Genomic DNA, 14,023 nt, shown 5'->3' on the forward strand with positions numbered 1-14,023 from the left:
CCACCTTCCTTATACAAATGGAAGGACCACAGAGACTTATAAGCTAGGACCTCCTCACTCACACCCTGCTGATTTGTATCTTCCTCTGGAAAAAATAATCATAAATTTTATATAGAACCAGAAAAGACCCCCAATAGCCCAAGGAATGCTGTAAAAGAAAAGCAAGGCTGGCAGCATCACAATTCCAGACTTCAAGTTCTATTACAAAGCTGTCATCATCAAGACAGTATGGTACTGGCACAAAAACAGACACAGATACCCATGGAACAGAATAGAGAAAACAGAAATGCCCCTCAACTCTATGATCAAGTAATCTTCAACAAAGCAAGAAAGAATACCCAATGGAAAAAGAGAAAATCTCTTCAACAAATGGTGTTGGGAAAATAGGACCTCTTCTTGCAGAAGAATGAAACTGGGCCACTTTCTAGACTGTACACAAAAATAGACTCAAAAATGGGTGAATGACTTCAATGTGAGGCAGGAACCCATCAAAATCGTAGAGGAGAACACAGGAAGCAACCTCTGTGACCTCGGCCACAGCAACTTCTTGCTAGATGTGTCTCCAAAGGCCAGGGAAACAACGGCAAAAAATGAACTATTGGGACTTCATCGGGATTAAAAAGCTTTTTGGTAGAAAAAAGTGGTGGTAGAAATACAAAATACGGAATCATGAGAAAACAGTGATAGCCTACATTGCACCATTATTGGGTTAGTCAAGGTCGGACAACCAGCTATCCAGAAAAATAAAAGTTCAGAAAGAAGAAATATTTATTTATTTACCTATCTATTTATTTATTTATTTAATATTTTTAAAGCATAAGGAATCGAGTCAGTGATATTGTAATAGTACTGTATGGTGACAGATGTGGCCATAGAATAATGTATAAACTTGTTGAATCACTATGTTGTGTAGATGAAATAGTACAGCCCTGTGTGTCAATGAGGCTAAAACAAAAAATGAGGAAACACTTAAAATCTGTGATCCAAACATCTTCCATAGGAATCCAAAGAAAAAGAAGTTCTGGTTCACGGTCGGTGTTCCAGGAGGCTTCTGCATTCACCTCCTCCTATGGACACATGGAACCTACAGCTACACATGGGACAACTCCCACTGTGAGACATCCAGAAACTAGCCGAGGGACTCCTACATATTGGCTTAAAGAGGTCATAGCCACATTGATCACATGCACAATGCTGGGGCACATTCTTGCCATAAAGTCCACCTCCAACAGAACAGTATACCATTGGAAGGGATCTTGTAACTCCCAGTTTCTCTCTGAAGAGCAAAGGGTTTGGACCCAACTTCTAGTGTCCCAACTTGCAAAACTTCCACCTGAGGAACTGGCCCCCAAACACCTCGATACGGAAGCCAGAGGTGTGGTGCACAAAGACCCCCCAAGACAATAGTAAAGAAAGAAAGAGGGAGCAGACGGAACCACCCACCACCCAGTCTTACCCTCAAAGAAGCCTATTTTCAGATCTTAAAGGCTCCTGCCTAACAGTTAGGCTTCCAATTCAGAACACATCTACGGACTGACTGCATTCCTTCCTGGAAATCGGGGAAGCCTGTGTTTGCACTCTGCATTCTCTCTCTGCCCAGCTCCAGGTCCCTGGTGTCTCCCTGGAAAGAGCTTGTGCACTTGTCTGGTGCCCCGGCAGCCCTTGACCACCTGGCTCTGTTGGCCATTAGGGCTCAAGTTCTCAGACCTACAGGGCTACAGCAAATAGAGACAAATAAGTATTTGCAGAAATAATACTTGTGTGTTAGAACTGGCAAAGTAATACTGGCAATAAACTTGCAATTATTACAGTAAGCTCAGGATAAACTTCCAAACAGATGAACTTGCAAGAATAATATTTGTGTATTATAATTTTAAATAATACAATAAATATGTATAATAGATGGTAAGATTTTATTAATTTAATATATTGACTGAGTATAAGATTTTTCTGGATTGCTTTTCTGCAATTTCATTTATTATGGCATCAAAATTTGTACTTTAAGCAAACTCAATTTCCATACATAATTGAAAATAACAGTGTCTTTTGGCAAATACAAGTCCTCAGATATTTTTCCAAAATTTCTAATTTTGAAAAGGTTTTTTCTGATGGAAAAGAAGATAAAACCCTGAGTTTGGAATATTTTATTGCCTGAGACATTATGATGCCTTCTGATTAATTATTTTGAACTATAAATTTTGATATGTCTAGACATGATGAACCACTTCTAAAAAAAAATGATTTAACTCTTCACACAAATTAGTTTTGTGTAAATCTGATTTAATGTTAGATACAAATATGTACAATATCTTAATGTTTCTTCTGACATTTCTTGCAATATGTAGATATAAAACATGAAACTGACAGTAGCTCCATAATTATCATACACTTCAAAACACCTGTTTGATACATTCTATCTCTGTTCCTTCAATTACAACTAATCTTAAAATTGTCTTATTAGATTGTTTAGTATGAAGCTTCATATAAAATAATGCTCTTCATCAAATGCGACAATATTTAAATTTACCATTTACTTCTAGGACTGTGGCTACTTAGTTTACATTGCTGTAGCAGTTTTGAAAACCGAGATCCTAAATTCCCTGAAGAATTCTCATACTTCTTTTTTTTTTTAAATTTTATTTATTTATTTGACAGACAGAGATCACAAGTAGTCAGTGAGGCAGGCAGAGAGAGAGAGGAGGAAGCAGGCTCCCCGCTGAGTAGAGAGCCCGATGCGGGGCTCGATCCCAGGACCCAGGGATCATGACTTGAGCCAAAGGCAGAGGCTTTAACCCACTGAGCCACCCAGGCGCCCCATCATAATTCTTTTTTGATATATTGGTATGCTATGCTACGCTCATTGCAAGTGTAGCTGTTGTCTCTCTCTGCACAACACTGTTGTAATATCATAGACTATATTCCCTTCATTGTACCTTCATCCCTGTGACTTACTCATTCCATAACTGGAAGCCCATTCCTCCCAATCTCCTTCACACATTGTACCCCTCCTGCCTGTTCCCTTCCCCTCAGACAACCACCAGTTTGGCCTCCGCATTTACAGGTCTTTCTGCTTTTGTTTTATCTTTGTTTTGCTTTCTGTTTTAGATTCTACATATAAATTAAATCATGTGATGTTTGCCTTTCTCTCACCTTACTTCACCTCACATAATACCCTACTGGTCCATCCATGTTGTCCCATATGGCTAGATTTCATTCTTTTTACGGCTGAGTAAAATTTCATTGTATATATGGACATCATTTTTACAGGATTAGGAGCTTATATCTGCTATGGGTTTCCAAGTTTGTTTGGGAGCTTGAAGAAAAAAAGTTTACTAATTGTTCTCAGCCATATTTCCTGTGGGGTTAGTGTGTACAGAATGTTTCCTAGAGAACATAGTAGAACAGTTAGTATAACTGGGAAAAAGAAATTCAGAGAGTGGGAAAATAAGCAATAATAAATTATGAAGGATATCTAATGTTATCCTACTGAAAATATTACAAACTTTGTTAGGTCAAAAATGTATGTAATTGTGTTGCCACAAATTTGCCTCAGGTTTCTGATGTTCAGGCTGAGTAATTGTCCCTGACCCATGCACACAAGCCAGGAGGGTCAGGGTGAGGTTCAGGGTGGCTCTCCATTGCAGTTCACCGCTCAGCCCTCAGGATGATCATGTCCCTCTGGAGCTGATTTTGCCCCACTGAGGCTGTTGATGCCCAGAGGACAGGACTCGGTCCAGAGCACTCAGCTGCACGTTACTGCCCTGACTTCCCCAGCACCTGCCTCTGACACCACCTTAGAGCCTCTGCTGTGCTGTCTCCCTGCTCAGGGAACACACATGCCCCCCAAACAGAGAGATTTGTGTTCGGGCCTGAACCACTGTGAGAGGATACTGTATACCTTGCTGACAGTAATAAACTCCCACATCGTCAGCCTCCACCCTGCTGATTCTCAGGGTGAAATCTATTCCTGACATGCTGCCATTGAACCTCTGGGACTCCAGTGAAACATTTGGAAATCTCATAGATGAGGAGCTATGGGGACCGGCCTGGCTTCTGCAGGTACCAACTCAAATAGGTGTTTCCATTGCTGTGTACAAGGCTCTGACTGGCCCTGCAGGAGATGGAGGTTGGCACTCTGGGGGTGACGGGCAGCAAGAGTGGGGTTTGTGTCATCACAACCTCTCCATTGGATCCCAAAATAATGAGAGATAAGTACAGGCTGAGGAGAAACATTATAAACCATTATTATGATTTTAAATTTCATGTATATTAGGCCAAATCATATTTAGTGATTGGAATCCTACTCTAAATATATCTGAATTCCATGGATAACCCAAGAATGTCAGGGCACAGAGTGGCCAGTTTTTTTTTTTTTTTTTTTTTTTTTTCCCAGCATCTCACTAAAGCACTGTTCTTTGTTCCTAGCTTTCTTCATGGTTTTCACGGATCTCAAAATTAAATACCTCTTGCTAGAGGGCAATCTCACCCCTGGACAGAGCACAGATAGGGACTAACAGCACCCAGATAGCTCACCCTCCCCACCGCAATCTCCCATCTCCTCCCCCACTCTGCTCTTACCTGTGACCCAGAGCATCAGCAGCCCCGGGACCTGAGAAGGGAACCTCATTTTGAGAAGCTGATCTGATGAGTACTAGAAAGTAAACACAAGCTCAGAGCTGACCTTTATCTCAGACTTCCAAGGCAAGGTCCTCCCCAGGATACAATATGCAAATCCAGTGGTGGGTGTGGCAGAGAGGAAAGAGCCAAAGGCAGGGTGCAGGTCCCTCTCCTGGGGAAGCAGTAACTTAAAGTGTCTTCTGTGTTTGGAGGAATACTAATAGAGACAAATTCCTTTCTGCCTTGGTGGGAAGCAGGATCTCCCTGTGACAATTGGGATCTGTGGCAGGACACAGTGCTCATAGTCCTGTCTTCTGAGAAAGCTCCAGAGACCCTGACGATAAAGACATGTGTGTCCAGAATCCGTTTCTGGAAGGTGAATGGCCATCTTGCCTGGATTCCTGTCAATTAATGGCCAGTAGGAAACAGGTCCCACTCCCACTCCAGCTGATTTTCCAGCGATCTCCAGATCTCAGGATGAACTGGAGATAGATCAGGAGTCTCTGGAATCTGCTGTTTCCAGGTTAATGGTCTTGGACAATTTAGTAATGATTTAATAAAGAATTAATCTCACCCAGGGGCTTCGTGAATTATACTCTATTAGAAGATGAATGTGAGAAGAACTTGAGAGGATTAAAAGAATCTCTCACAGGAGGAGAACTCATAGTCCAGCAGAAAAGAGTAGGAGAGAAGACAGAATTTTATGCTTCAGGCAGTGAGTGTGATAACCATTTGTTACAACCTGGGTGTATCCTTTCATGTTTCATGCCATAGAGAGGTAGGCAGATAGTTAGGGACACACACACTGTATGGCATATGTGAGAATCTTCACTAAAATAGGGATATAAACTGATGGTTCTTCATGGGTCAGCTTGATGTTATGTCATATTGAATCATTTGTGAGGATTGTATCAAGTTCAAATTACCTCAGAACTCAGGTCACCATTCTGCAAACAAAATCCTAGAGAAACTAAAGAATACAGTTTTTACTTCTACCAGATCATCCGTAATTTAAATCTGAAGTCATACTGAACTGAAAAATATCTGAATACATACAGTTTCAGGCTTGATTCACAATAAAGCTCAGTCTGAATATCTTCTAGGAAATCCTTCAAGAGTTAGGTTTTTTGTAAAATCTAAATGAGCTATTGTGTAAAAATGGTATCGAAAGGAAAGCCTGATCTCAGGATGGAGACTTGGGCATTGAAGACAAACCATGGAAGAAGTAGAAGTAGAAGAGCCCATGTCCCATAGTTGACTAGCCAGCATTTTATTTGCCCTTTTTTGGTGATTTCTGTGCTAGCCAGTGCAATCCTGAACCTTACTCTTGAAAATGCCAGTCTTCCTAACGAATCCTACTAGTGAGTGAATTCAGAAATATAAGTCAGTAAAATGAAAAAAAGCACGACAAAAGCAAATGAAAAATACAAGACAGTATTGTAAATCTTAAGGTGAGTTTGAAAAATGATTATTACAGATGTTAAAGTAAGAATTACATTATCTAATGCTGTGTGTCAAGTACACTTAAAGAAACAGAATCACATTACCCATTATGGTATGTGAAACCTCAATGTGTGGATATATGGGCAGAAATTATTCATCTGTCATATTTATTTTCTGTGTGTCAGGTGAAAGTTTTTTTTCCCCACAAAGTATTCTTAAGAATGCCTGAATTTCAAACATATAAATATTTCTTACAAAACATGACATGAAAATGTTACAAGTCTCCTTTTCTGTTTGGTTATATATCTCATAATGCCTTGTCTAAAATATCTAGAAAATGCAAAATCTTATAAAGATTTCCTTTTCATCTAAAGGTTTTGACATTTTCCTGTACTCCCTGTAGACCAAAGGAAGAGCATTCCTAATTCTGACCAGGAGTGTTTGTGCCCTTCATGTTTACAAACTAGGTTGTATCTTGGACAGTAAAATGGACCCGCAGTGAGCAGGTTTTGGCACATTTGTAAGGAGTGCACAATGAACCTCCATGAGGTCCAGGTGGGGAAAAGGACTCTAGAGTCTCTAATCTTGACCACTGTCACTTGAATGAGGAAGGACTTACACAGGTGGGTTTTATTGCACTTTTGTCTCTGTGCCAGGGGATGTCTCTTTGGAATCTATAAAACTGGACACCAGGGTGTGATTGGTGTCCCTTGGGTGGTTCTCTTGCTGCTTCGGTTATGTGAGTCCATTATTCTTGGGTCAGGGTGTGTGGGTGGCGAGTGTGATCCTGTTATACGTTCTATAGAACTGTTGGGTCCATTATCAAAGTATCGAGACTGAGACAAAGTGAAAGTTATGCAAAGCCTGATTTTGTGCCAAGCATTAGAAGTTAGACTGACTGGCCAGGGGAATGAGGCTGAGACAAAGCGAAAGTTATGTAAAGCTTTATTCTATGCCAAGCATTAGAAGTCAGACTGATCGGCCAGGGCCGCCTCCGAAGAGAGCGACCCCCCTTGGTCTTACAGGCTAGTTTTTATAGGGCACAACCGCAGACCTCTACGTATGTGGGTTTGGCTGATTGGATGTCTCCTACCTGTGAGTTTTAGTAACGGTTACTTGGAACCGATACAACAAAATGGCCTTGTTTTAGGTATGTGTTTTAGCAATGGTTACCCGGAACTGGTATCAGTAACTGCTGAGGCATTTATTAAACAACAAAATGTCTACCTAGGCAACATGGAGTCACTATGGCTAAGTAGACACAGGCAGGCCTTAGGGGTTTAACAGGTTTTAACGTGGAATCAGCCCCAACATTCCCCCCTTTTCTTTGGAGATTAGTTAATTCTTTGACTTTTCCTTAACTTCAAGCAAACCAGGCTCCGGTGGAGGCCTTAAGGAAGTTAGTGCTGATGAGGTGTTTCCTGGCTGTTGCTGAGTAGGAAAAGGGTTAAAGGTGACCAAATTATGAAACCCTTTTGAGTCTTAGTTTTAGTCCACAGTTGGTGGGGTCCATTGGCAGTGGCTTCTGTTTCTGGGGGGTGTTTTTGCTTTCAGCTAGTTTGGTGTGACACGTGTGAATCCAGGTCCTGATGTCTTTTACTTTTACTGCCATAGGGGTGGTCAGGATGACAGTGAATGTTCCCTTTCAGCGAGGCTTCAAGTTTTTATTTGGTGGCAGCATATCCAAACCAAGTTTCCAGGTGGGTAAGGATGTGGTTCCATCTCTGTCTCCGTCTCAGTGTAGGCAGTTTGGATCCCTGTGTGGGCTCCTTTTAAGACAGACTTTAGCACCTGCAGTGACTAGAGTACAGACTGATTAGTCATTTCCACTAGGGCAACCACTTGTAGCCGTGGGCAGAGTGGAGGGGGTCTCTGAACATTATTTTAAATGGGGTAACCTTGTTTTAGTAGGGTGTACATCATGCTGTAAGGAGGGTGAAGGGAAGGAGATCCACCCATCCATCACCAGTTTTCAGAATTAACTTTGTCAAGGTTTCTTTAAGAGTCTGGTTCATTTTCTCTATTTGTCTGGAACTCTGGGGCTGGTAGGCACAGTGTAGTTTCCAATTAATGCCCACGGCCTTGGCCAATGCCTGTGAGACTGAACTCACAAATGCAGGGCTGTTGTTTGACCCAATCGTGAGAGGCAACCCAAACCTAGGAATTATTTTTTCTAGTAGCTTTTTGGCTACTATTTTTGCCATCTCATGTTTGGCGGAAAAAGTCTTTACCCAGCCTGAAAAGGTGTCCCATGGGTTCTGTTATTATCCCTACAGAATATTAGGCAAGATCGTCTAAATGAGTTATTGTGTAACTTTTCTGAATTTTACTTCAAGTTGTCTAGTTTATGTGAACAAACATTTAAAGACAACAAAATCTAGAACTTAATATTCACAAAGCTGTGTTACTGAAACATAATTTTTTTTTTCTAAAATAACCCCCATTTTTCAGAGATAGCCAAGTCAGGACTAATTTATTTGAAAAACAAGTCCAGTTTTAACAAACTTGGCCTAATTATTTACATAAACTCAGCAAGAACAGTAGGTCATCACATAGATCTTTTAGAATCTGCTTTGCTGGAACTTTTTATAAGGAATCTCTAGGTTGAAATTTTAATAGCCTCTACAGGCCAAAGCCAAGTCAACTACTTGCCATCAGATATGCCTGCAATACCAGTCAATTTGGGTGAATCCTCTTTCTGAGGTCCCCAAAGTATCTTGAGTTTTTTGCACCTGCCAGGAAGTGACATTCTTTACTCACCTGGTGAAGCTGCTGGGAACTCTGTAAGCAAGGTATCAGGCCAACAGTTTCAAGGGGTTTATGGCTCCAGGTTTTATAAAGTCAACCTTAGTTCCTTTAAGCTGTCTGGTCATATCTGAGTCTTTCTCAAATATGATATTCCAGTCAAAGCTTTGGTAAAATAACCAGTGTATCCAATGGTGTCCTGTTACAAGGAGAACAGACTGTTATTGAACTTATGCAAATGACTGATTGCCATGGAAGAAAGAATACTTGCTGAGACCTTTTGGGTTTTAGAGGGTTCAGATAGAGAGAAAAGTTGAATGCTTTGATTTGTTTACAAATGAATATTTTTACATCTCTGTTCTACCATTTTTCATTGTTCTCTTTTAAACCTATAAACCAAGGCAAATAAAGGACACTTTCCCCAAGCCTTCTATGACTTACTAAAGACTCTCAAGTTTAGTTTTTATTATTTTCTTTCAAGTTCTGGTGCAACCAGACATTTTTATTTTAAGACAAAACTACTTACTCTCTTAGGCCCCCTTTTTGTGTGTGTGTGTGTACAGTTTTTCTATATTTACTATCAGTTATCAGTCAACTGCCTTTCTTCTGGGTTTTTTTTTTTAGACAACATTAAAACTTTTAATAAAAACCTTAAAGGCATTTTTCTTTTGGTAGTCTAGAATACGTGGAGTCATTTCGTTTGTATTTATCATTCTGATGTGCTACATTTTAAAATTCATTTTAATCTTAGTCCATCTTGACTATACCTAAAATTTCTTTTTTTGAAGATTTTTCTTCACAAACCTTATACAACTTTTTTGCATCTAGGTTTTGTCCCAAGCCATTTTTTTTTCCTAAACAATAATTTCATTTAGGAAAAAATTACCTTTTATCTTTAACAAAATGTATTTCTATTATTTTTTTTTACCTCCTACTTTTTACATATAGGGTTGTTTTTCTTACTTCCATCAGTCTTACTTATAGTTAGCAGAATTGTTTATTCTTAGAAATACTTTAGTCTCTAGTGATGACTAAGTATTAACCAATTGTGAACAGTTACAACAGAATTCTGTAGATGGCAAATTTATGAATCAGTCAAGCACAAATCATATTTACCAACAGATTTGAATTTTTTGCAGTAAGAAGTCAAAAGCACAAACTGGTTCCAGTAATTAATGCTTTGGTATTTTATCCTACTTGGTTAAGACCTAGATGTCCAACAAACTTAATTCCATTTGTCATCCAAGCAAACCTATAAAGTTTCAGGTTATGAAAAACTTTGAAAGTTACTTTAACAATTACCCATTAAAACTTTGAGGCAGACAATTAATCATCAGTGTAGTTATTTCTTTGCTAATGGATTTTAACAAATAACATGAGTTTATTTGACCTTCAGTAAACTTTGATTGAAGTTTCACATTTACTGCTATAACTTTAAAGACATGTCTATCTTAATTAAACCAACAAACTTAACTTAGTTTAAATACTGATTTACGTTTCACCTGGATCCACTCCATTTTGAATGTTTACCTGAGACACGGGTGGGAAGATCTGGAGTGGGGGGTGTTAGGTCCAGGGGGTGCTCTTTTTGTTTCTTGTCAGTGAAGAGAGAAGGAGCCGTGGTGCAGGAAGCACCGAGGATGGTCTAGAGCCAGTTATACAAGCCGCACCGAAGCTGGTGCAGAAACAGAAGGAGGAGACAGAAGAACAAAGTGGTGCCAGAAGGCCCCGCCAGCAAGGGGGAGGGGTTAGGCAGTCCAGGTCGGGCCAAAGAAGGCAAGGAACTTCCCCGAAACAAAGGGAGTTTTGGCAGCTGCTTGGGAATATTCCTTAAAGTCTGTCTCGATTTAGACTAAACACAGTTGGCTCCAGTTATAGCCATTAACACAAGAAATTTTCAAGGGAGAAGTCCCACATCTATTAGGAGGAACGGAGAGATGAAAGTCAGAGTCCCCTTACTCTCTGTTTGCCCCATTTCTTCAAACACAACAAACAACACAACAGACAACAAAAAGACAAGACACAGACAACCACAGACCCAGCGGCCCTTACACAGAAGCTGCCACTGGTGGGGATTTTCTCAGTCCCCTGACCGTTTAGTGGGGCTGAAACCCTTGGCGATCTACTAGAAGAGGGATGGGACGTCCCTGCATCCACTCCAGCCCTGGGGAGCATGGCGGTGTCCAGCTTCTCCCTGGTGGGCCATACCCTGGAGCTCCATAACCCGACAGACAGAACGGATCTCACAGAATATGGAGATCTTACCTCTGGAACCTTTTCCCAGAAATTCTGATGCTGGCTCAGTTCTCGTGATTTGATCCCGAATGAGCCCCCATATGTTGGGTCTGTCATCAAAAGAATGAGACTGAGGCATAGTGAAAGTTATGCAAAGCCTTATTCTGTGGCAAGCAGTAGAAGTAGACTGACTGGCCAGGGGAATGAGGCTGAGACAAAGTGAAAGTTATGTAAAGCTTTGTTCTATGCCAAGCATTAGAAGTCAGACTGACCGGCCAGAGCTGCCTCTGAAAAGAGCGACCCTCCTTGGTCTTACAGGCTAGTTTTCATAGGGCACAACCACAGACCTCTACATATGTGGTTTGGCTGATTGGATGTCTCCTACCTGTGTGTTTTAGTAACGGTTACTTGGAACCGATACAACAAAATGGCCTTGGTTTTAGGTATGTGTTTTAACAACGGTTACCCGGAACTGGTATCAGTAACTGCTGAGGCATTTATTAAACAACAAAATGTCTACCTAGGCAACATGGAGTCACTATGGCTCTGTAGACCCAGGCAGGCCTTAGGGGTTTAACAGGTTTTAATGTGGAATCGACCCCAACAGAACGTGATCTATAAATTTTCTCAAGCCAAACCACTCAAACTCATAGTGCTTTGGCCAAGTTGATAGACAACAGACCTGTATCCTGACTGAGCCCAAATGAGGTCCTTTCTGAGAAAAGATGAGCTTATCCTTGCCTGAGAACTGAGCTGAAGCCATCCAGCAAAGGGAGCTTCCCCAACATGAGGTCTTTTGAGCAGCTTCCTGGGACCTGTGACTGAAATGGGTTCCCTTTTCCAAAGAACTGCAAATTATCACCCTCTAGAGGATGAACTCACAGGAATAATTTTGGAGCCAGGTAACTCACGTATACATATGAATGTGTTGATCTTCTGACTTTATAAGTTATTTCTCAACCATGTGAAGCAGGTCATTTCTGAGCTTCAGTGATCTTGATCCTTCAAAGTCCTGATCTCCAATGTGCAATTAAATTCCTTCCCAATATCATCATTTCTTTTCTTTGTTTTTCCTTGCAATAAATGTATATGTAAATACATTTTGTAGAGGTGTCTGAGATTCTGCTGAGTCCTGGGGAGAAATGGGAACAATGTCTTAAGTTGAGTGTATCAGTTATTCTTGTATCAGTTGTAAGCCTTGGGCAGGACTCCCAATCACCCCAGTCTAATCGTGGGAAGTGAGACAGAGGTTCCCTCTGGCCACAGGCCACCTCATAATCTCTCCATTGTAATGAACTCTTTTTTTTTTTTAAGATTTTATTTATTTGACAGACAGAAATCACAAGTAGGCAGAGAAGCAGGCAGAGAGAGAGAGGGATGCAGGCTCCCTGCTGAGCAGAGAGCCCGATGTGGGACTCGATCCCAGGATCCCGGGATCACGACCCGAGCTGAAGGCAGAGGCTTAACCCTCTGAGCCACCCAGGTGCCCTGTAATGAACTCTTTATTTTGTTTAGCAATTTGCATCCCTAACCCCAAAGTGTCTTCTGTGAGGGATGGAACTTCTGTCCTAAGGATGTCTCATGAAGTCCTATAGCTTTCTCATCAGTTAAAATATCCTTCCACTGCTTAAATGTGAGGTAGCTTGATTATTTATTTATGTGTTTGCTTTTTCTCTGTGGAAATTTGATGCACGTGAGAGATGAAGAGGAAAGAAGACTAAAGGGGACAGGAAAATGTATGATCCTTATTGAAATTGTCTGTTCTGTACATAGAGAGGTATGAGATGAGTGCACATTTGCATAATGTTAATGTATCGTGTCAATGTTCTCTTTATTCATGGGTCATTTTGTGTTTGTGGTTTTTTATTTGTTTGTTTTGTTTGTAGATTCTACATAAAAATGAAGACATATGGTATTTGTCTTTCTTTGTCTGACTTGTTTTGCTTAGCATTATACTTTCTAGGTCCATCCATGTTGTTGCAAATAACAAGATGTCATTTCCTTGGCTGAGTAGTATTTCAATATATATATATGTATATGCCACCTATTCTTTATAGAATTTGGAGCTTATATTTGCTATGAATTTACAACAACAGTCTATTTGGGTGCTTGGCCACCAAACAATTTTACTAATTTTTCTCGTGTGTATTTCTTATGGGGAAAGAATGTATAGAATGATATCCAGACCACATTGTAACAGAGCTGTTAGTTTAACTGGGAAAGGAGATGTCATAAAGTGGGAAAATAAAAAATAATAAATTCTGAACGATACTAAATAACCTCTTAATGAAAATATAGGAAACATGTTTAGCCGCAAATGTATGTAATTGTGTTTTCAAATAAATGGCTCAGGTTTCTGATGCTAAGGCTGAGTCACCATCCCTGAGCCATACACAGGGCAGGAAGGTCAGGGTGAGGTTCAGGGTGGTTGTCCCTGGCAGCTCACTGCTCAGCCGGTAGGTGATCATGTCTCTTCTGGAGCTGGTTGTGCCCTGCTGAGTATGTTGCTGCCCAGGGGCCGGGACTCGGTCCAGAGCACTCACCTGCATATTACTGCCTTGAGTTCCCCAGAACCTGCCTCTGACACCAGCTCAGAGCCTCTCCTGTGCTGGCTACCTGCTCAGGAAACACATGTGCCCAGTGGGACCACCAAACAGGTTTGTGTTTGGGCCTGAACCACTGTGGAGGAACATGTGTACCTTGCTCGCAGTAATAAACTCCCACATTGTCAGCCTCCACCTTGCTGATTCTCAGGGTGACATCTCTCCCTGATCCGCTGCCACTGAACCTGTCTGGGACCCCAGATTTATGGATGGAAACCTCGTAGATCAGGAGCTGTGGGGACTGCCCTGGTTTCTGCAGTTACCAATACAAATAGGTGTTTCCGTGCAGGAGGCTCTCACTGGCCCTACAGGAGATGTGGGCCAGTTCTCTAGGGGTGCTAGACAGGGACTGTGAGGCCTGTGTCAGCACAATATCCCCA

Source organism: Enhydra lutris, unplaced genomic scaffold, assembly GCF_002288905.1.
Source record: "Enhydra lutris kenyoni isolate GAN:26980312 unplaced genomic scaffold, ASM228890v2 scaffoldscaffold145, whole genome shotgun sequence".
Lineage (NCBI taxonomy): Eukaryota > Metazoa > Chordata > Mammalia > Carnivora > Mustelidae > Enhydra > Enhydra lutris.